Source organism: Limulus polyphemus, unplaced genomic scaffold, assembly GCF_000517525.1.
Source record: "Limulus polyphemus unplaced genomic scaffold, Limulus_polyphemus-2.1.2 Scaffold2589, whole genome shotgun sequence".
Lineage (NCBI taxonomy): Eukaryota > Metazoa > Arthropoda > Merostomata > Xiphosura > Limulidae > Limulus > Limulus polyphemus.
The window spans coordinates 145,662-163,233 of NW_013668199.1; the positions used below are offsets into that span (position 1 = coordinate 145,662).

Here is a 17,572-nt window from a genome sequence, read left to right on the forward strand (position 1 = left end):
ATTGTCTCAGCCTAGGGATTGACTCCACATGTTGCATCTTTCCTTTCCCAATCTATTAGACATTCTTCCATGTCCATTTACCACAGATGATGGTATACCTCTTACTTTGGTCTCTTCATCATGGTTTCTGTCCTTCCCACCCTTCCATTCCTTATCTTTCCATATTCTTTACCCAGTTGTATGACAAAGGTTGTCCACTTTGTCCATGTCCAGCTATCAGGCCTCATTCTGTTTCTCCAGGTTTCATCTGGTTTTGTATTCCCCTGCCCTTTCCTTCCTTTCACGTTCCTTTGAATTTCTTATTGGGATCTCATTGTGCCCTTTTATGCTCTTTCTTGTCCTCCATTTAAACCTCTGTCTTTTTGTTCTATCTACCTTCCCTCCCTCAAGATATTTTTCCTTCTCCTCCTTGCTTGCATTTGTTGTTGGTTAGATATTTATGCTATTATTGTTACCCACAACCTTTACCATTCCTCCTATTTCATCCTCTATCCCAACTGGCCCTTCCTCTCCAAGACCTATTCTGCCAGTTTAGGTGGTTTGGCTTTCCCATCCATTCCTTAACTTCCATATCCCATTCTGATCCTGATCAGCTTCTTTGTCCGGTTCATGACTTAAAGGGATATGTAACACTTATTACCTCCTTTTGGGGTTCACGTTCCCAACCTTTTATTCCCTGAAACCCTTCTGTTTCCCATGATCTGTCCTCTGTCACACCTACTGGTTGGGTTTGTGAACTCATTAGGCTTACATATTTGAACTTACCCATGGAAGGTCACCATCTTCACAACATTTCTTCTCTTCAGATTCGTCACATCACTATGACCTTGGCTGCACAACTTTGGCTTCCCTTAGAAGAGTTCATTCAGGCTGGAATGTGGACTACCTACATCGCTCATTATCTGCATGACCTGGCTGTATCTTCCTTTAGTGGATATTTTCTCCCTATCTTGGGAATTCTACATATCAGTTCCCTTTGACTGTAGTAAGTCTTATCATTTCATTTCATTTATGTTTTTATTTCAGGAACCCTAGTTTTAACCACTGATAATGGAATGCACTCTGTGGTGGGTGTTGCCTGGGAAGGTGTGCTTTGCTTCAAACCCACACTAGTTTAGAGTTGCTATATAAAGCTCACCGTAGAGATGGGGTGTTTCCATAAGAACACTGGTGTGTGTATATATATATATATATATATATACTAGATATATATTTCTGGATTTCTACCCATCACTGCTGACCTTTTGATTGAATAAGTTGGGGTAGGTCTTCTTTTCAAAATAGGGAATCACAGACACCCATTGCACTGTCTCTGGTGTGACATTCCTCCAGACTCCCCACTGCATTTCCACCACCCCTTTTTTTTTCTTGTAGTGGAGCACAGGAGTTCTTACCACTTCCCAGTTGCTGGGGTGGTGGACCATGGAGGCTTCCTCCTGAGTGAGTTTAGAAATTTACCTTACAAGTCATACTCATGATTAGCCACTCAGTGAGAAGTAGGCAAAGCTGGTTTCCCTCCTTCCATTTCTTCTGGATGCTTTTTCCTAGGTGGACAGCAAAGAAAGAAAAATAGTAGGTTGCAGCAGGTCCAGCCTATGCAAGATCCTCCTTGTAATGCTGGGTTCAGTATTACAATGCCTTTTCCTATAGCAGAGTACAGTAGATGCCTCTCTTCACATTAACTCTAGTTGCAGAAGGTTCTTTCTCTGCTTCTACGGTTGAGTTTGAGAGATTTATCTGTCTCATAACACTGGCACCAGGACATCCATACTTTGTTCCTACAGTTGGATGATTGTTCCATGCCCTCCTCATAATTATGGATACAGGATGCCCCTACCCTGCATTTATGGTTGAATGAGTTATGATTTTGTCCATAATATCGGTTACAGATTTACACTGTTCTTATGGTTGAGTCAAGGCAATGCCAAGACCGCATAATGGCAGGTTTGTTTGTTTTATATCTTGCTCCTACAGTGGTTTTGGGAGTTTGTCTGGTTATGACCAAATGCTCACTTCCTCTTCATAATTTCAGTTGCTTTGCTTGATGTATGACACTCTGTTTACTTATGGTTGGGGTTGTTGGTATACATAACATGGTCCACATGCCCTAGCCACAATGATATTATTACATTTTTTTTTTTCATCCTCAAACTCCTAATGCCAAGGACAAGTTATGGAACCTCGTCTGTCCAGTTGAAGTTCAGAATGTACATAGTTCATTCTGTTTCTATGTTACTATAGCTTACATCTATCGAACCATATTTTGCTTGTGCAAGTAACTTTCTTTTCTGCTCATTTTGGATTTATTTCCTACATCCTGGGAGAAGAGGATACCTGTTTCAGAAGTAGTGTGATACCCCACAAGTGTGTTTCTTTTTCATCTCCGAGCACACCCATTTATTCTGGGCAGTCACTTTCTGCTTGATTTGATATTTGTGCACCTACACTGGCCGTTCCACCTTTGCGATGTGGGATTCTAGCTTTGTGTGAGATGGAGGTAAGTCCATATCAGAAGTTAACATTTTTCTTACACTGAAAATGTATTTCTTATAGGTACTTACCTCCTGTCACACACTTCCTCCTCCTCCCCTCTTTACTGCCAGTGTTTTCCTTTTGGAGCCTGCCAATTCTTGAAAGCGAGGATTAAGTGGGAATAGCAAAGAGAGCTAGCTGCACCAGTATAGGTAGTGCATTACTATTGGTGGAGAATAGTCACATGATATGTACATGTTCAGAAATGGCGTGAAATTGATGGAGTATATTGACTGGTGCACTGATCGCAAATTTTTTTTTTATTAATTATTAGAGGGTAGACAAACATCAAGACAGCTTTGAGGAGATAAATACCTATCAGAACCACATTTTCAGTGTAAGAAAAAATGTTAACTTTTATAGAAATAGCAACCCATTTCTTGGGTAAAATTTAAGAAGAACTAATGTTTCACTATATAAATAATTCCAGGATAATATTTTTGGGAATTTACTGTATCTCACTAAGTAAAATGTCCAAAATGTTATTCAATGGATTTTGATAAGTTCTCATAATTCTCATTATATCTATACAATACTAGGAATAGTGTTTTTGTATTGTCTTAAAAATTGGTGTAATTTTATTAACTGTTAGCATGAGAATTTCATTTCTGTCTGAAAATCTTGTGATCACACTTTTTAATCACATTGTGATTTTCATATCAAGATTTGCAAACAAATTCCAATTTTAACCTGGTAACATAGGAAAGAATAACTGTTGATCAAGACACATACTTGTCCATTTATAATATAGAGATAGGCAAGTTAATATATGTAATCAATTATGTGTCAGCAGTGATTGCATTGATTACTCTCGTGTAAACTAATTAGTTAATCAAAATTAGTGTTATTACTATTTTTAGTTACTTCCAACACTCAAACCAGATTATGATTAAATTGATTGTAACAAAAACAATCAACTAATCAAAATTAGGGTTGAATTGACTGCCTTCAAAACAGTCAACTAATGAAAAGTAGGGTTTCCAAAACATATGCACATCTGCTGCCATTGATAGCTATTACCCAGCTGCCAGTGTTTCAACTTTGCCAGTCTAAGCTTTGGTCTAATTTTTTCTTACCTACTCCAGTTTTTTATACTCCACTCAATTACCCTTGGCAATATTTGACTTGTGATACTGTCCACCTACGTCAATGCACCCCCTATCATGGTACTGTATACATGCACCTCATTCAGATAATTTTATATTTTTTCTCAACAAAGCATTTAGACATGGGTTTCTCTACAGGAGTGCTGTGATAGTTAACTTTGTTTGTTGTAGGTTTCGCATCACCTAGTGGCTTTCTATATAAATTATATCTAATAATTATTATTTACAAAAAAGTGTGACATGCCATTCTCAGACATGAATTCACAGGTTACTGTATCCAGCAAGGGAGCTAATCAGCCATTCTCTATTCCACCTCTGTTATCTAGCATCCCTCAAAGGTCGGGTGGATCACTCTCAGTTGAGGCTGTCCATTATCTGATTAGTTGTGAGATGGAGACATATTAAGTCGGTATCTCACAAGGCCAATTTAAGTCAGCCACCTCCTGATCTACTTCTTCAGTTAGTAAATCGGGTTTGTGAGGTTTGGGACTTTCTCCAGTTTCCTTTAAATCTACTCCTTCCTTGATAGCTGAAAGGTTTGAGGGTGACTTCATAGTTTTTCCTTCTTCACCTAATATTGCTGTTCATGATGATATATTTTCTGTTAAATTATGTGATGGGATAGCTTTATCTTGTCCTCCACGTTTGCCTGAACAGCAAGCTTTCGCTTACCACTGCCAGGAAGACGTATATTTAGATTACCAACAACTTGATCCTCTTTTGCATATGTGAGGATCCAGACTGGATCCTGTGATCACTTTGAACAGATCACAGTTTTCTCGGATTCGTTTGACTCTCAATACTATTCTGAGTTATTTATCTTCCCTCCATCAGCATTCCCCAAATCAATTTAAGGACGAATTGGATCCTTTGTTTACTTCTACTTTGGTAAGATTGTCAGCTTCTGCTCTTTCTTTGGCTTCCTGACTTGTATGTTGTTAGGATTTATTGGGTAGAGATGCCTTGTTGAAGGAAGTTTGGCTACCTGCTGTAGCCTTCTGTCAGTTACGTGTGGCTCCTTTTCTGCATCCCTTTATGTTCATGGTATCCCAGAGGTGTTTGAATCACGAATTTATGTCTCCCGTCTGCATTCCTTCTTATCATCACTGCCCTCAAGACTTTTTTTGGCTCCTGCAGGAAATCATGTGACCCGACTCCCAGCTTCTACTCCTCGATCTATTGGTACTCAGAATAGATTCCAACCTTATATTTTAGGCTCCTTCACTTGGGCTGACCATAGCCAACAGCATCGGTGACTACCCTATGTGGGTGGGGTCTGTGGGAGTGAGGTTACAACATTTTCTGGACACCTGGAATTCCTTCACCACAGATCCATGGGTACTTCAGGTTCTGGCATTGAGGTTGGTCATTCAGTTCACTTTTCCACCTCCATTATCCTCCCAACCTGTAGTATTTCCACCCCCAACAGGTCCACGAAGTGTGGATCTTCATTCCAAGGCCATTAGAGAGTTGTTGGTCAAGGGGCCAGTAGAGAGAGTTGATCCCGTTTTTCCCGGATTTTATTCCCGTTTATTTGTTGTGCCCAAGAAGACCAGAGATTGGCAGCTAATCATCGATCCTTCTTGTCTCAAATGATTCTTAGATCCTCCCAGGTTCACAATGGAGTCCTTTCCCTACCTACGTTGACATTTTTCACCAGGTCTGTGAATGACCAAGTTTGTTATTATGCATACCTTCACATTCTCATAGAGGCCCGGCATGGCCAGGTGGTTAGGCCGCTCAACTCGCAATCTGAGGGTTGCGGGTTCGAATCCCTGTCACACCAAACATGCTCGCCCTTTCAGCCATGGGGGCATTATAATGTGACAGTCAATCCCACTATTCGTTGGTAAAAGAGTAGCCCAAGAGTTGTCGGTGGGTGGTGATGACTAGCTGCCTCCCCTCTAGTCTTACACTGCTAATTTAGGGACAGCTAGTGCAGATAGCCCTCATGTAGCTTTGTGCAAAATTCAAAACAAACATTCCCATAGTGAAGTTGTCCTGCTGCTATCTACATTTCATGCACAAGGATCAGGTTCTGCAGTTCAGGGCTCTGCCCTTTGGCATAGCATCTGCATCATATGTCTTCTGCAGAGTTGTACAAGCTTTTTCTCATCACCTCATGCTTTGGGCCTTTGCACACACCATTATATGGATGATTGGTTACTTCTGATACCACCTCATCAGGTGGTGGAACAACACATCCAGATTCTCCTTTCAGAAGCCACTAAAGCTGGCTTTCTTATCAGAGCCAAGAAATCCACTTTCTTGCTAACTCAATATATTGTACATTTGGGTGTATTTTTCAACACATTTTTAAGCCGGGCTCAACTGACTCCCATCCAGCTCCAGGCTATGGAATGGACAGCCAGGCTCTTACATCTCCTCCTACTGTGCAGATGGTTCTCTCTCTTTTGGGGATGTGGGCATCCCTGGAACCTTTGATTCTTTTGGGGCAAGCATGCATGAGGTCCCTTCAGTGGTCACTGTGAGACCAATAGATCAGTAACTGCAATTTATTGGTCCATCCAATTTCCATAATCAGGAGCAACATCTTAGATCTCGATTAGTGGTTGAATCAGACCAACACTTCCATTGGGGTTCCTATACTGTCCCAAGATTCATCTCTTCACAGATGCCTCACTTCAGGGATGGCATGCATATATCGATAATCAAAAATTTCAGGGTCTGTGGATGAAAGACAAATCTTCCTTACACATCAGTATTTTGGAACTTCTTGCTATCCAATGGGCAATGGTTCAATCTGTTGAAGGGGAAAATCATCATGATTCATTCCGACAATTCTACAGTGGTCTCTTACATTTCCTGTCAAGGGGGCACGTGTTCTCGGGACCTTTGTTTTCTAACTTTGGATATTCTCTACTGGGCTCACTCCCATCATATTAACCTCCTGGCTTGCCATGTTCCAGGGGTTATGAATTTAATAGAAGATCACCTGTCTTGATGCAACCAAATTCTCCACTAGAATGGATGCTCAATCGTGAGGTTTTCTGGTGGATTTGCTCTCAGTTCGAGACTCAAATGATCAACGCATTTGCCACTCATTGGAACTCTCAACTACAGGCATTTTGGATCCCAGTTCCTCGTCCTCAGGCTTTGGCAATAGATGCATTTAGCCAAGATTGGACGTGACTGCACCTCTATGCCTTTCCCCCAATTCATCTGATACCCAGAGTTCTGGCTATGAATCGATCCACTACTTATCAAGTACTATTGGTAGCCCCATATTGGCCAGCTCAACCATTGTTTCCTCTTCTACAGTATCTTCAAGAGTGTCCTCCTCTGCCACTTCCTCTTTGGCCATCTCTGTTGAGGCAACCCTGATCTGACATTCTACACTCAGACATTCCCAAGATCAAAATTCATGTATAAAAGTTATGTGGCCCTTCACTCGGCATCGGGATTTCACTTCAAAAGTTGCATTGTATTTCTCTCAATCTATCCATAGACACACAATGGCCATTTGTCAACGAATATTGGCATACTTATCACCAGTGGTGTCTCACATCTGCTAGATTATAAGGAGAGGTGAGTATTATTTTTACCTCCTCATGTCTCTTTACTTTCCAGGGTCCCTTACTTTTTTGTCACTGGATCCCACTCTTTGGTAAGTGCTGACCAGACAGGTGTGCTTTTTTTCCACCCAATTCTTCACTAGCAACCAATTTAACTATACTTAATACCAGTTGCAACAGGCTCTGTAGAAATGAAGTGTTCCATAAGACCATCTAGGAGCTCACCAGATGGTATTATCATTTTTGCTGGACTGCCACTCATGGACTATCATGAGAAAAGCTAAAGGGATCCTGTCCATCCCTTCCAATCATCGAATTGAATAAATCGAGGAACTTGGTTTACCTATTGCACTGTTCCTCATGGCTCCCCATCTTGCATTACCCCCCAGATTCTACTAGTGAAGCTAGGGAGTCCTTACCACATCTGGTTTTCAGTCACTAGGGTTGTGGACAGAGGTTTTTTCTTCATAGTGTTAGACTGAATTCCTCTACTCTTCAAAAAGAGGGTTAAGTTGGGGTTGACCTACTGGGTCCCTAGATGTTTTTCCAAGATATCGGTAGGAGCAGCACCAGCAGTTTAAATTTGATGCTCAGCTGTCCAGTTGGGATGTGCACTGCCCTTCTTTTTAGTATATTGTACATGGAAGGAGATCAACTATCTCCTTATAATTCCGAACAGGGAGTGGTGCTTTTTTGGGTTCTTGGTTGAGCACAATGTTCCACATCCTCTCCATAATTCCAGGGGCAAGTGGAAGGCTCCTTGTTTTCTAAGTAGGGGAGTGAGGATGAATGTTCATAATTCCAGACCAGATGAGTTCTGTTCCTTTGGTTGAGTAAGGCATACATAATCCCACCATTCTGAGCCTAGGGTGCTGCCTTTTGGGCTTTTTCAGGTGGAGGAGCAAGTTTGTTCACTTCAGTGTTGCTTACTTTCTCGTCATGATTCCAGTGCTTCGGAACGTATCCCCCTATGGCTACAGGTTGGGATCCAATCAAAAGTATATCCATATATAACATTGAGGTTCAATTGCCCTAGCCACCAACGTGAGATATAGGGACCAAGACTCCTTAATTCCAACCCCGAGCTGTGGAACCTTGGCTATCTGGTTGGGGCTGGCCTATAGTGATGATTACTCATGTACTATTTCAACTTTGATACAGAAACTAAGGTCAGGCTGAAGAGCATACCTGTTCTATATGTAGTGCAGTTCCCCCACGTGGTTGCCACTTTTATCTTCACACACCCTTGATCTCTGCAGACACTTTCTGTATGGATACTGGTTTTTGCCTGAGTCAGATGAAAAACTTAGGGTTGATAAACTAAAATTTAATAAAATCATTAAAAAACAAACAATAAAAGCATGAAGTGCAGAAATGAAGCAGGTTATGTGATGTACAAAAGTAAATCTGAAAGTGTGATTTAATTTGAATTTTATATAAATAACATTGAGAAATCAGCAATCAGAAAACAATATATGTTAACATTAAACAGCTAAGATATCATGTGCTAAGGAAGTGTTGATATTTTGAAGCTTTGTTTGTTTGTTTTGAATTTCGCGCAAAGCTACACGAGGGCTATCTGTGCTAGCCGTCCTTAATTTAGCAGTATAAGACTAGAGGGAAGGCAGCTAGTCATCACCACCCACTGCCAACTCTTGGGCTACTTTTTTACTAATGAATAGTGGGATTGATCATCACATTATAACACCCCCACGGCTGAAAGGGCGAGCATGTTAGGTCGGACGGGGATGCAAACCCCCCGCAGATTGCGAGTCGAGCATCCTAACCACCTGGCCATGCCGGGCCCATATTTTGAAGCACATAAATTATCTGGCTGAATATTTTATGATGTTGTAACATATTATGTATAAAAAAAAAACTAAAAACACATAATTGTATAATATTATTTCACCATAGTTACAACTTCAATTTTAAAAGTATAAGTGTAAAAAATGTCAAGGCAAGAACAAAAAAGATGAGTAAAAACTATATTCTTTTAACATTTACAACAAGTAAAAAATATATTTGAAAGTTTTACATAAGTCTCAAGGGATATTTATCTCCATTATGTTATACAAATAGGTTATATAAGATCTGTATTAAGCCTGTTCTGCAATGCAGTATAGTATATATAAAGTAATATAAAACAATTTCTCTCTTTAGCTTATTATCGCTAATTACTTTACAACTGTACATTGTGCTCATGAAAGGCCTCAGTTATTCACCGAGGTTAATGTTTTTCTAAGTATTGAATCTTGCTGATTCCAGGATCTTGTTTTTATGATGATTTCCTATTATCAGATTTTACCCATTTCTCAAATGCTTTTGATCAAATACTATACAGTTGCACACATAATGTATTCACATGCACTTTCAACCTAGTTGATACCAATTTGCACAAAATTTTAATGTTACCATGTATGTATAAATTTGATTTGACTTTACTGTTGATTTACACTACCATGGATTAAGCATGTTATTTGTTTTGCAGGTCAGTTAGCAGTGTATAGGGCTATTGCAAAAACTAGTTATAACATTAAACATATTTTCTTATAGTGTATGGTTCTTTTCTTCTTTTTTTCTGTTATACATTGCCATGAATTTTTAGGAAAGTGCATGAATAAGTAATTAATACTTTAAATATTACCTGTTCTGTTATTATGTTATATCCATCACCTTAAATATTAACAGTTTTAGTGCATTTGATGTTACCTGTGTCTGTGTATGATGTGATAGCTTCTGAATATTTCTTGTTCTAGTACCCTAAATATTGCTTGTAATAACACTTCTTTGTTGCAATATGTGATTCAGTTTTTTAGTATCTGTTATAGGGAAAGAAAACTTTTCTTCAAGTCCATGGTGTTTATTTTAACCTTAGTTTTCAATGAAAAATTCTTTATTATTATAGTTCATTAAATTTAAATTATATTTGATATTAAATGCCTGTTTGATTATTTTTGAGTGGATAAAGTTTAGTAGCTACATTTTTGTATGTATTTCTTTTAATTTTATTATTATGTTGAATCTCCACTGTTTATAATACTAAATATACATTCAGACACTGATTATAAATGGCAATAAGATGTGGTAGAAACTTTGCTTTTTCTTATAAACAGCATTTGTGATAGGTGAGGTAAGCAAATACCTGAAAATACAAATTCAATAATAGTTTAATGTTAATTTTACTTTCAGTTGAAGAGACTATGTTGTGCTTGCATTCTTTTTGTATCTTACTGATTCGTAAGTTGTATTCAAAGAAACAGACACTGTAAAATATCTTAAAACAAGCATCTAAAAAAAAGACAAGAAAAATTGAGTTTTTGTTTATCTAAATAAACATTTTGAAGTATGACATAAATAGGCCTGCTAAAGTAAAAGTTCACTTAAAATTGCAACATTTTGCTCATACAGTATTATGTATATGCCTACCAATGACAATGGTGTAGATGTTCCATCAGGAAGAGCATTTTAAAATCTTGTCTAGGATAGTAAAATATGTCCTAAATAATTCGATTAATTACCATCAGCAGTTTACATCAGACTACATAAGTGTAGTCTTCTGTTAAATTTGTTGATTGTGCTTTTAAATTAGTATTAATGGAAGAAAGGGTGAAAATAACAGCTGTACTGTTAAAGATGTATGTACAGTAATATTTTGTTATAAACTGTGTTCAGGATTATGATTTTAGAATACAAATTGTATGTAATTAAAATTTGGAGTTCAAATTAATTAATTAATTTTTTGATTCTCTAATTTTCTTATGCTTAGTGAATGAAACTCTAAACACACAAATATAGATTTGTGAAAACCAAACTGAGGTAGTTTTTGGATGTGGACACTTTGAATTAAAAATGAGTTTACTGTACTGGAAATGTGAGATGCAAGGATAAACCTGAATAGGTTCAAAAATGCAACAGAATATACCATTTTCCATATTGGCATTTAAATTGTCAAGGTTTGTCATGTCTCCAGACATCTTCAGCTTTACCCCACTTCCTTTCAAATCATTTCACAAACTATAGTAATTTGACTTGTTAATTTTGAAGAATCACCCACTTCTTAATGAAAGTGGTAAATTTTATAGTACATTACTGAAAAATGAGTTTATAACAGTGTAACAGTTGATAACTGCTATGTTTTTACCCTTCTATAACTAGAATGTATATTTCCATTCAGGTTTAGGGCAAGCATGGCTCATTGGATAATATTCCAGACAGTGAGGCTGAGGTTCTATAGTTCACATCATATCACTACTATAGAGGCTTTAATAAGGACGGTGGTCAAATACCACTCTTCAGTCTGTTCAAAATTATGGATGGCTAGCATAAATAGCCCTTATGTAGCTTCGTGTGAAATTCAAGAAACAAACAATTATTCAGGAATTTTTTTCCAAATTTTATGCCATTGGTTTGACTTAACAGTTGGTATAGACACAATTTGTTCTTCCTTTGTTGATTGCAGAAGACTGATTCATCTGTGCTCCAGCAGCTAATTAGTTTCTGACAACATTGAAGCCAGCCATTATAGAGTAAAAACCCTATTACTTCTTTTTTGTGTTCAATTACAAATTCTTTTTTTATGTTGAGTGTTTGAGCATGTTTCATGACTTTGCCCAAAGTCAGAACTGGGACAGAGGCAACTAGGCAGTCTGTCTCAGCCCGCTTCTCACAAGAAAAGGCCTAAAAGTATATACAGACATGATGTCAGAAGATGCAATAGGTGTTGATAAATTAAAAGTAGCTTTACTGAAACGATATAAACTTACTGAAGAAGGTTTTTTCGGAAGTTCAGAGGAGTCAAACCCGACACTGGAGAAACTGTATTTCAGTTTGTAGCACGTCTGTGGCGTTATTTCACCAGATGGACTGACATGGCCAGGTGTGAAAAGAGTTTGAAGGATTGGCAGACCTTTTAGTGTGAGAACAGTTCATGATCATGTGCTCAAACGACATGTCACTGTTCTTAAAAGAGAGAGCACCAAAAGATGTAGATGAGATGATCCAGCTGCCAGAACAGTATATGGAGGCCCATGGAGATAGTATTGCTGGTAAGTCCAAGAATGTCCAGTCAAATGTGAAACCAGTAGTGGCTGACCAGAAGCAGGAGCTTACCAAAGGTGACAGGAGGTTAATTAATAGACAGAAGGGAGAAGAAATGCTATGTTTGTTATGAAATGGGACACATTGCAAAGGAGTGCAAGTCCAATGCTAGTAAACAATAGACGAAACCTCATTATAAAGCAGCTGGATCTGTTTACAAAGACAGTGCTGATAAGAAACGAGTGACTGGCATAATGAATGTTGCTGCCAGAAGAAAGAAAACAAAGGCTACTCAGATTCAATACAAAAGAGAACAATTGATCAGTGCACAACTAATGGTCAGCTCAAATAAGTAAATGGATCAACAGTGCCAATAGTAATAGGAGCATGCGACAACTATCAAGAGGTGCCAACAAATCATAATATGCCAATATGTGAAGGCTATGTTAGGGATAAGAAAGTAAAGGTTGTATGAGACACTGGGTGCAGTGGTGCAGCAGTGAGAACTAGTCTAGTATCAGATGACAGATAAGGTACGGATGTGTGTGCTAGTCGATGGGATAGTGAGAAAGTTCCTTATAGCAAAAATAAAGGTGGATACTCCATATTACGTAGGAGACCTTGAGGCCATGTGTATCAAGGAATCAATACATGACTTGGAAATATGAAACATACCAGGTAGTAGAAATCTGGAAGAACTAAACAGAAAGAAGCTTGAAGAAGCATCTGCTGTCACAACCAGAGCTCAAGAAAAGAAGAGCAAATAAGACATCAAGCTCCTGCAAGTATCAATAGGCGACATATCGAAATTAGGTTTGCAGAAACTGAAGGAAGCACAGAAGAATGACCCTTTACTGCAGAATCTTTGAGACAATGCTCAGGAGAAAGTCGAGCACAAACAAGAGAAAAATACATATAGAAGGGAGTTCTATACCGAATCTATCAAAGCAGTTATACTGGGGAAGTGAAACAGATCATAGTACTAACATAATACCGAACTCAAGTGATGAAGTTGGCTTATGAATTAATTGTGGGAGGACACCTAGGAACAAAGAGAATGGCAGACAGAATCACCAGTAACTTCCATTGGCCAGGAGTCATAGGAGATGTGATTAGATTCTGCAGATCGTGTGACATCTGAAAAAGAACAATACCAAAAGGAAAGGTAGCCAAGGTGCCATTGGAGAAGATACCTCTCATAGAAGAAACATTCAGTAGAGTAGCTGTGGACTTGATCATACCACTAGTGCCTGTGTCTGATAAAGGTAACTGGTGTATCATTACAGTAGTCAATTATGCAACACGTTATCTAGAAGCAATAGTACAGGCAAAGATAGAGACAAAAAAGAGTAGCAGAAGCCTTTCTGGAGATATTTTGCAGAGTAGGCTTTCAGATAGAAATCCTGAGAGACAGAAGAACCCAGTTTACCTCATAATTGATGCAGGTAGTGTGCAGACTCATCAGTACTCAGCAACTCTTTACCACCCCATACAATCCTAAATGTAATGGATATTGTGAGAGAGTAAATGGAGTTTTAAAGAGCATTCTAAGGAAGAAGAGCCAATAGAGACTATGTGACTGTGATAGGTTCCTGAAGACAGTATTATTCGCTTATCGAGAAGCCCCACAGGCAAATACCGGATTTTCACTCTTTGAATTACTGTATGGAAAAAAGTTTGAGGTCCAATGCAAATATTGAAAGAGCTATGGAGAAGAAGAGTCAGAAATAAGGAACACATATCAGTATGTGTTAGACCTCAGAAACCGACTGGAGGAGACCTGTCAACCTGCTCAACAGAGTATGTACGCAGCTCAAGGTGGTCAGAAACATTTTTATGACAAGAAAGCCAAGGATCGACATTTCAAGGTTGGACAAAAAAGTCTTAGTTCTGCTGCTCACAGATCACAACAAACTCACTCTGCAATAGAAAAGACTTTTTGAAGTACAGGAAGTACTCAACAGAATGGACTACAAGGTGAATGTGAATGAAAAGACCAGGATGTACCATGCCAATTTGTTAAAGAAGTATTTCAGGAGAAAAGAAGATCTAACAGGTGCAAATATTAAAACAGAGATGGATGTTGCTGGTGTATGAAGCAGTTATAGATGCTGAACCAGAAGAGAGTTACATTTCCTTAGAATATGAGGACCTACTAGACCTAAAACCACTAGGTGGAGATGAAACATATATGACGTCAATATCAGCGAAGAACTGACTGGTAAGTAAAAAAAAAAGTATTACAAGACTTACTGTGCCAATATGCAGATATCTTCATGGATAAACCTGGAAAGACAGACCTTGTGTAACACAAGATCGAGACCACAATCAAGGATCCAGTCAGAGTGAAGCCCATCAGATGTCTTATGTGATGAGAGACCTGATAAAGCAGGAAGTGGGAGCAATTTTGGAAGCTGGAATCATCGAGCCATCAAATTTAACCTACTGTTCACCAGTTGTAATCGTGATAAAGGATGGATCAAACCGTTTCTGCATAGACTTCTGGAAGCTGAATATCGTGACTCAGAACCTATGGGCAATTCAGAGGCCATCATGAGAAAACTAGATGGAGCCAGGTTCTTTTCAAAAATCGACCTCAGTAAAGGTTATTTGTGACACCAGATGGATGTTACCAATTTAAGCGAATGCCATTTGAATTAGGGAACTCAGCAGCAACATTCAACTGCAAGGTGGGAAGACCACCTAAAGAAACGTAAACAGTTGTTCCATCGATCGAGAGCAGCAGGCCTCATTATCAGACCATCCAAGTGCTACATCGGGTATTCTATGCTAGAGTTTGTTGTGCATATAGTTGGGAACCGATAGATAGCCATGGAAAAGGAAAAGATATTCCACATACAAGATACACCAGCTCTAATGACTAAGCAGGAAGTCAGATACTTTCTGGGCTTAGGTGGATACTACAGGAAATTCGTCCCAAATTATGCTGAAATTACTGCACCATGGACTTACCCAACATAGTGAAGTGGGAATAACCACACCAGGTAGCATTCCAGAAATTAAAGAACATGTTAGGAAGCTCACCAATTCTTAGAATGCCAGGTTTCGACAAACCATTCATTGTCCAGGCTGATGCTTCAGACATTGGAATTGGGGCAGTACTTTTACAAGAACATGAAAAGGGGCTGTTTCCTGTAACATACATAAGTAATAAGCTGACAAATAGAAAATTACTCTGTGATTAAACAAGAGTGTCTGGCCATCATATTTGCCGTTTGGAAGTTCCAGAACTATCTATATGGGAAGTTCATCATCCAAACAGACTATCAACCACTTGCATACATTCAGAACTGAAAGATCGATAGCACGAGGATCATGAGGTGAACATTATACCTTCAGAACTACAGGTTACATATAGAAGCTATCAAAGGGACTGCAAATGTTGGAGCAGACTGTGCATGTGAAAGAAGTCTTTGTATATCGTGGAAAAGAAAATATTGTAAATATTTATTTTGAAGAGAGATTTATGTCACTATAAAATGGCTGTCATTGATTTGTTGTGTTTTTTATGATCATTGTAATATTGTTTTGTTTTTGTTTAGTTTATGATGTATTTTTTGTTTAAGACTCGTTGTTGTCGAGAGTACAGAGTGGTGCATGGGAATTGATAGTGAAGGTATGATGGCGAACCGACAATGCGACAAAAGGTATAAAGTGAAGCAGATAGATAGCAGATTGCAGCAAAGCTATGGACAAGGCAAGGTTTATGTGTATGATGATGTATTTGTGTGTATTTAGTTCAGAATATATATATATATTGATATCGAAACAAGTGTAGTGCATGCTGTTCATTCATCGTTGCTTTTACTGTCAGCAAGTCACAGACAACTGCTGTATAAAATTCCACAAAAACAAAACCTGACACAATCCTACCCAGACATCCACTTTTTGCCTGGTCTGAACCCAGTTGGAGGTTTACCAATCACCCACATGTCCTGATTATGTGATACTGCCACACTAGTACCAAGGGAATGGGTAAGTCTATCCCAGTCCTTCCACTGTGTACGTGCTACAGCACATGCCACTGATGCCTCTACTTATATGTCATCCTGAAGGGAAGAGCAAAGCACGTGTTTTGGTTGTGAATTTTTGCTTCACTTTCAGGTGAACTGCCTCTACCTTGTCCAGCAGCATTGTAGACAGAGATGTTAGTAGTTTGGTCGTTTTTTCAGACACATACACTGATTGGGGGGAAGGAAGGGGTAGAGACGATGATGTTGCTAGTGGCATATTGTTAGGCCGCCATGACAGACAGAAGTTGTTCACAAATTAGCACCAGAGGGCGCATTGGTATGATGTAAGTCAACATAATATAATCTTAAAACTAATAATTTAATCTAATTTCATGATCATATGTTTACAATTTTGCTTTATAAGTGAATCATCAAATACAACTTACAAAGGCCGAGAGTCCCGTATGGTTACATACAGGTCTCAACTTATGTTTTTGTTTTCGTTTATATATTTATTTGTATTACATGTGTTTTACAAAGGTGGGCATTGTTACTAAGAGTAGTGCTTATTATCTCAACATATGATTATAGTTTACATATAATTACATATAAATTTATTATTGGTTTAATATAACAATAAATAAGTTCTTGGCACAATAATTATTTTTAACACTGCAACCTGATCTACATAGAAAGACCTTTCTATTAAGGATGTATTTACATGAAAACGTTTTGCAACAAAATCATGAACAAACATCTCCGTTCGTTAGTTAATTTTCCGTAAATTTGTTCCGACGAAACTTTAGCGACACAAGTCCTTTCTTAATAAAACTGGTTTATTCTTTCTGAATATAACTTTGCGATACACTTAATTTCAACAGTCGCTCTATAACAAATGCTGTAATTCTCAACGAACGTCTCACGTGCTTGACTCAACTGTCAATTATTCATTACCTCCCCGTCGCTTCGTGGCCGGTCTTATATATACAAGACTACACTATATCTAGAAGGATCACGAGATTTAAGGAAAGGACTTGAATGTTCGAGAACGACGTCGTAACACTGCCCTAATGTCTTCTTAATTCCGAGATGTCCTCCTGTTAAAGTATCATGGGATTGACGCAGGACAACTTCCCATAACTTTCTCGGTATAACAGTTTACCAAGTCGTCACTTTCCCATCTGTAGTTTCCCATCTTCGAGAAAAATACTGTTGCGTCATCGAGATCACGTGACTATTCTCACGCCCTCTACTTTCTAGAACTATTCTGTACTTTGTTGAATGCTCTAGCATTTACTAGATATAGGGCAGTCTGGTATATAAAAGAGGGTGACAACGTGACGAAAAGTTAATGTGTGTGTAGATAGTAAGTAATTGAACTGCA

At 38.5% G+C, this 17,572-nt stretch overlaps 1 protein-coding gene across 1 annotated transcript in view; it reads left to right on the forward strand.

Moving 5' to 3' along the window:
- LOC106467371 (sodium/hydrogen exchanger 8-like) overlaps nt 1-15,983 on the forward strand; it is a 158,889-nt gene extending 142,906 nt beyond the window's left edge. Inside the window, exon 18 of the mRNA XM_022395538.1 lies at nt 15,802-15,983. The gene's annotated coding sequence lies outside the window, so the exon portion shown is untranslated. The remainder of the gene's footprint in view (nt 1-15,801) is intronic.
- The last annotated feature ends 1,589 nt before the right edge of the window (nt 15,984-17,572 follow it).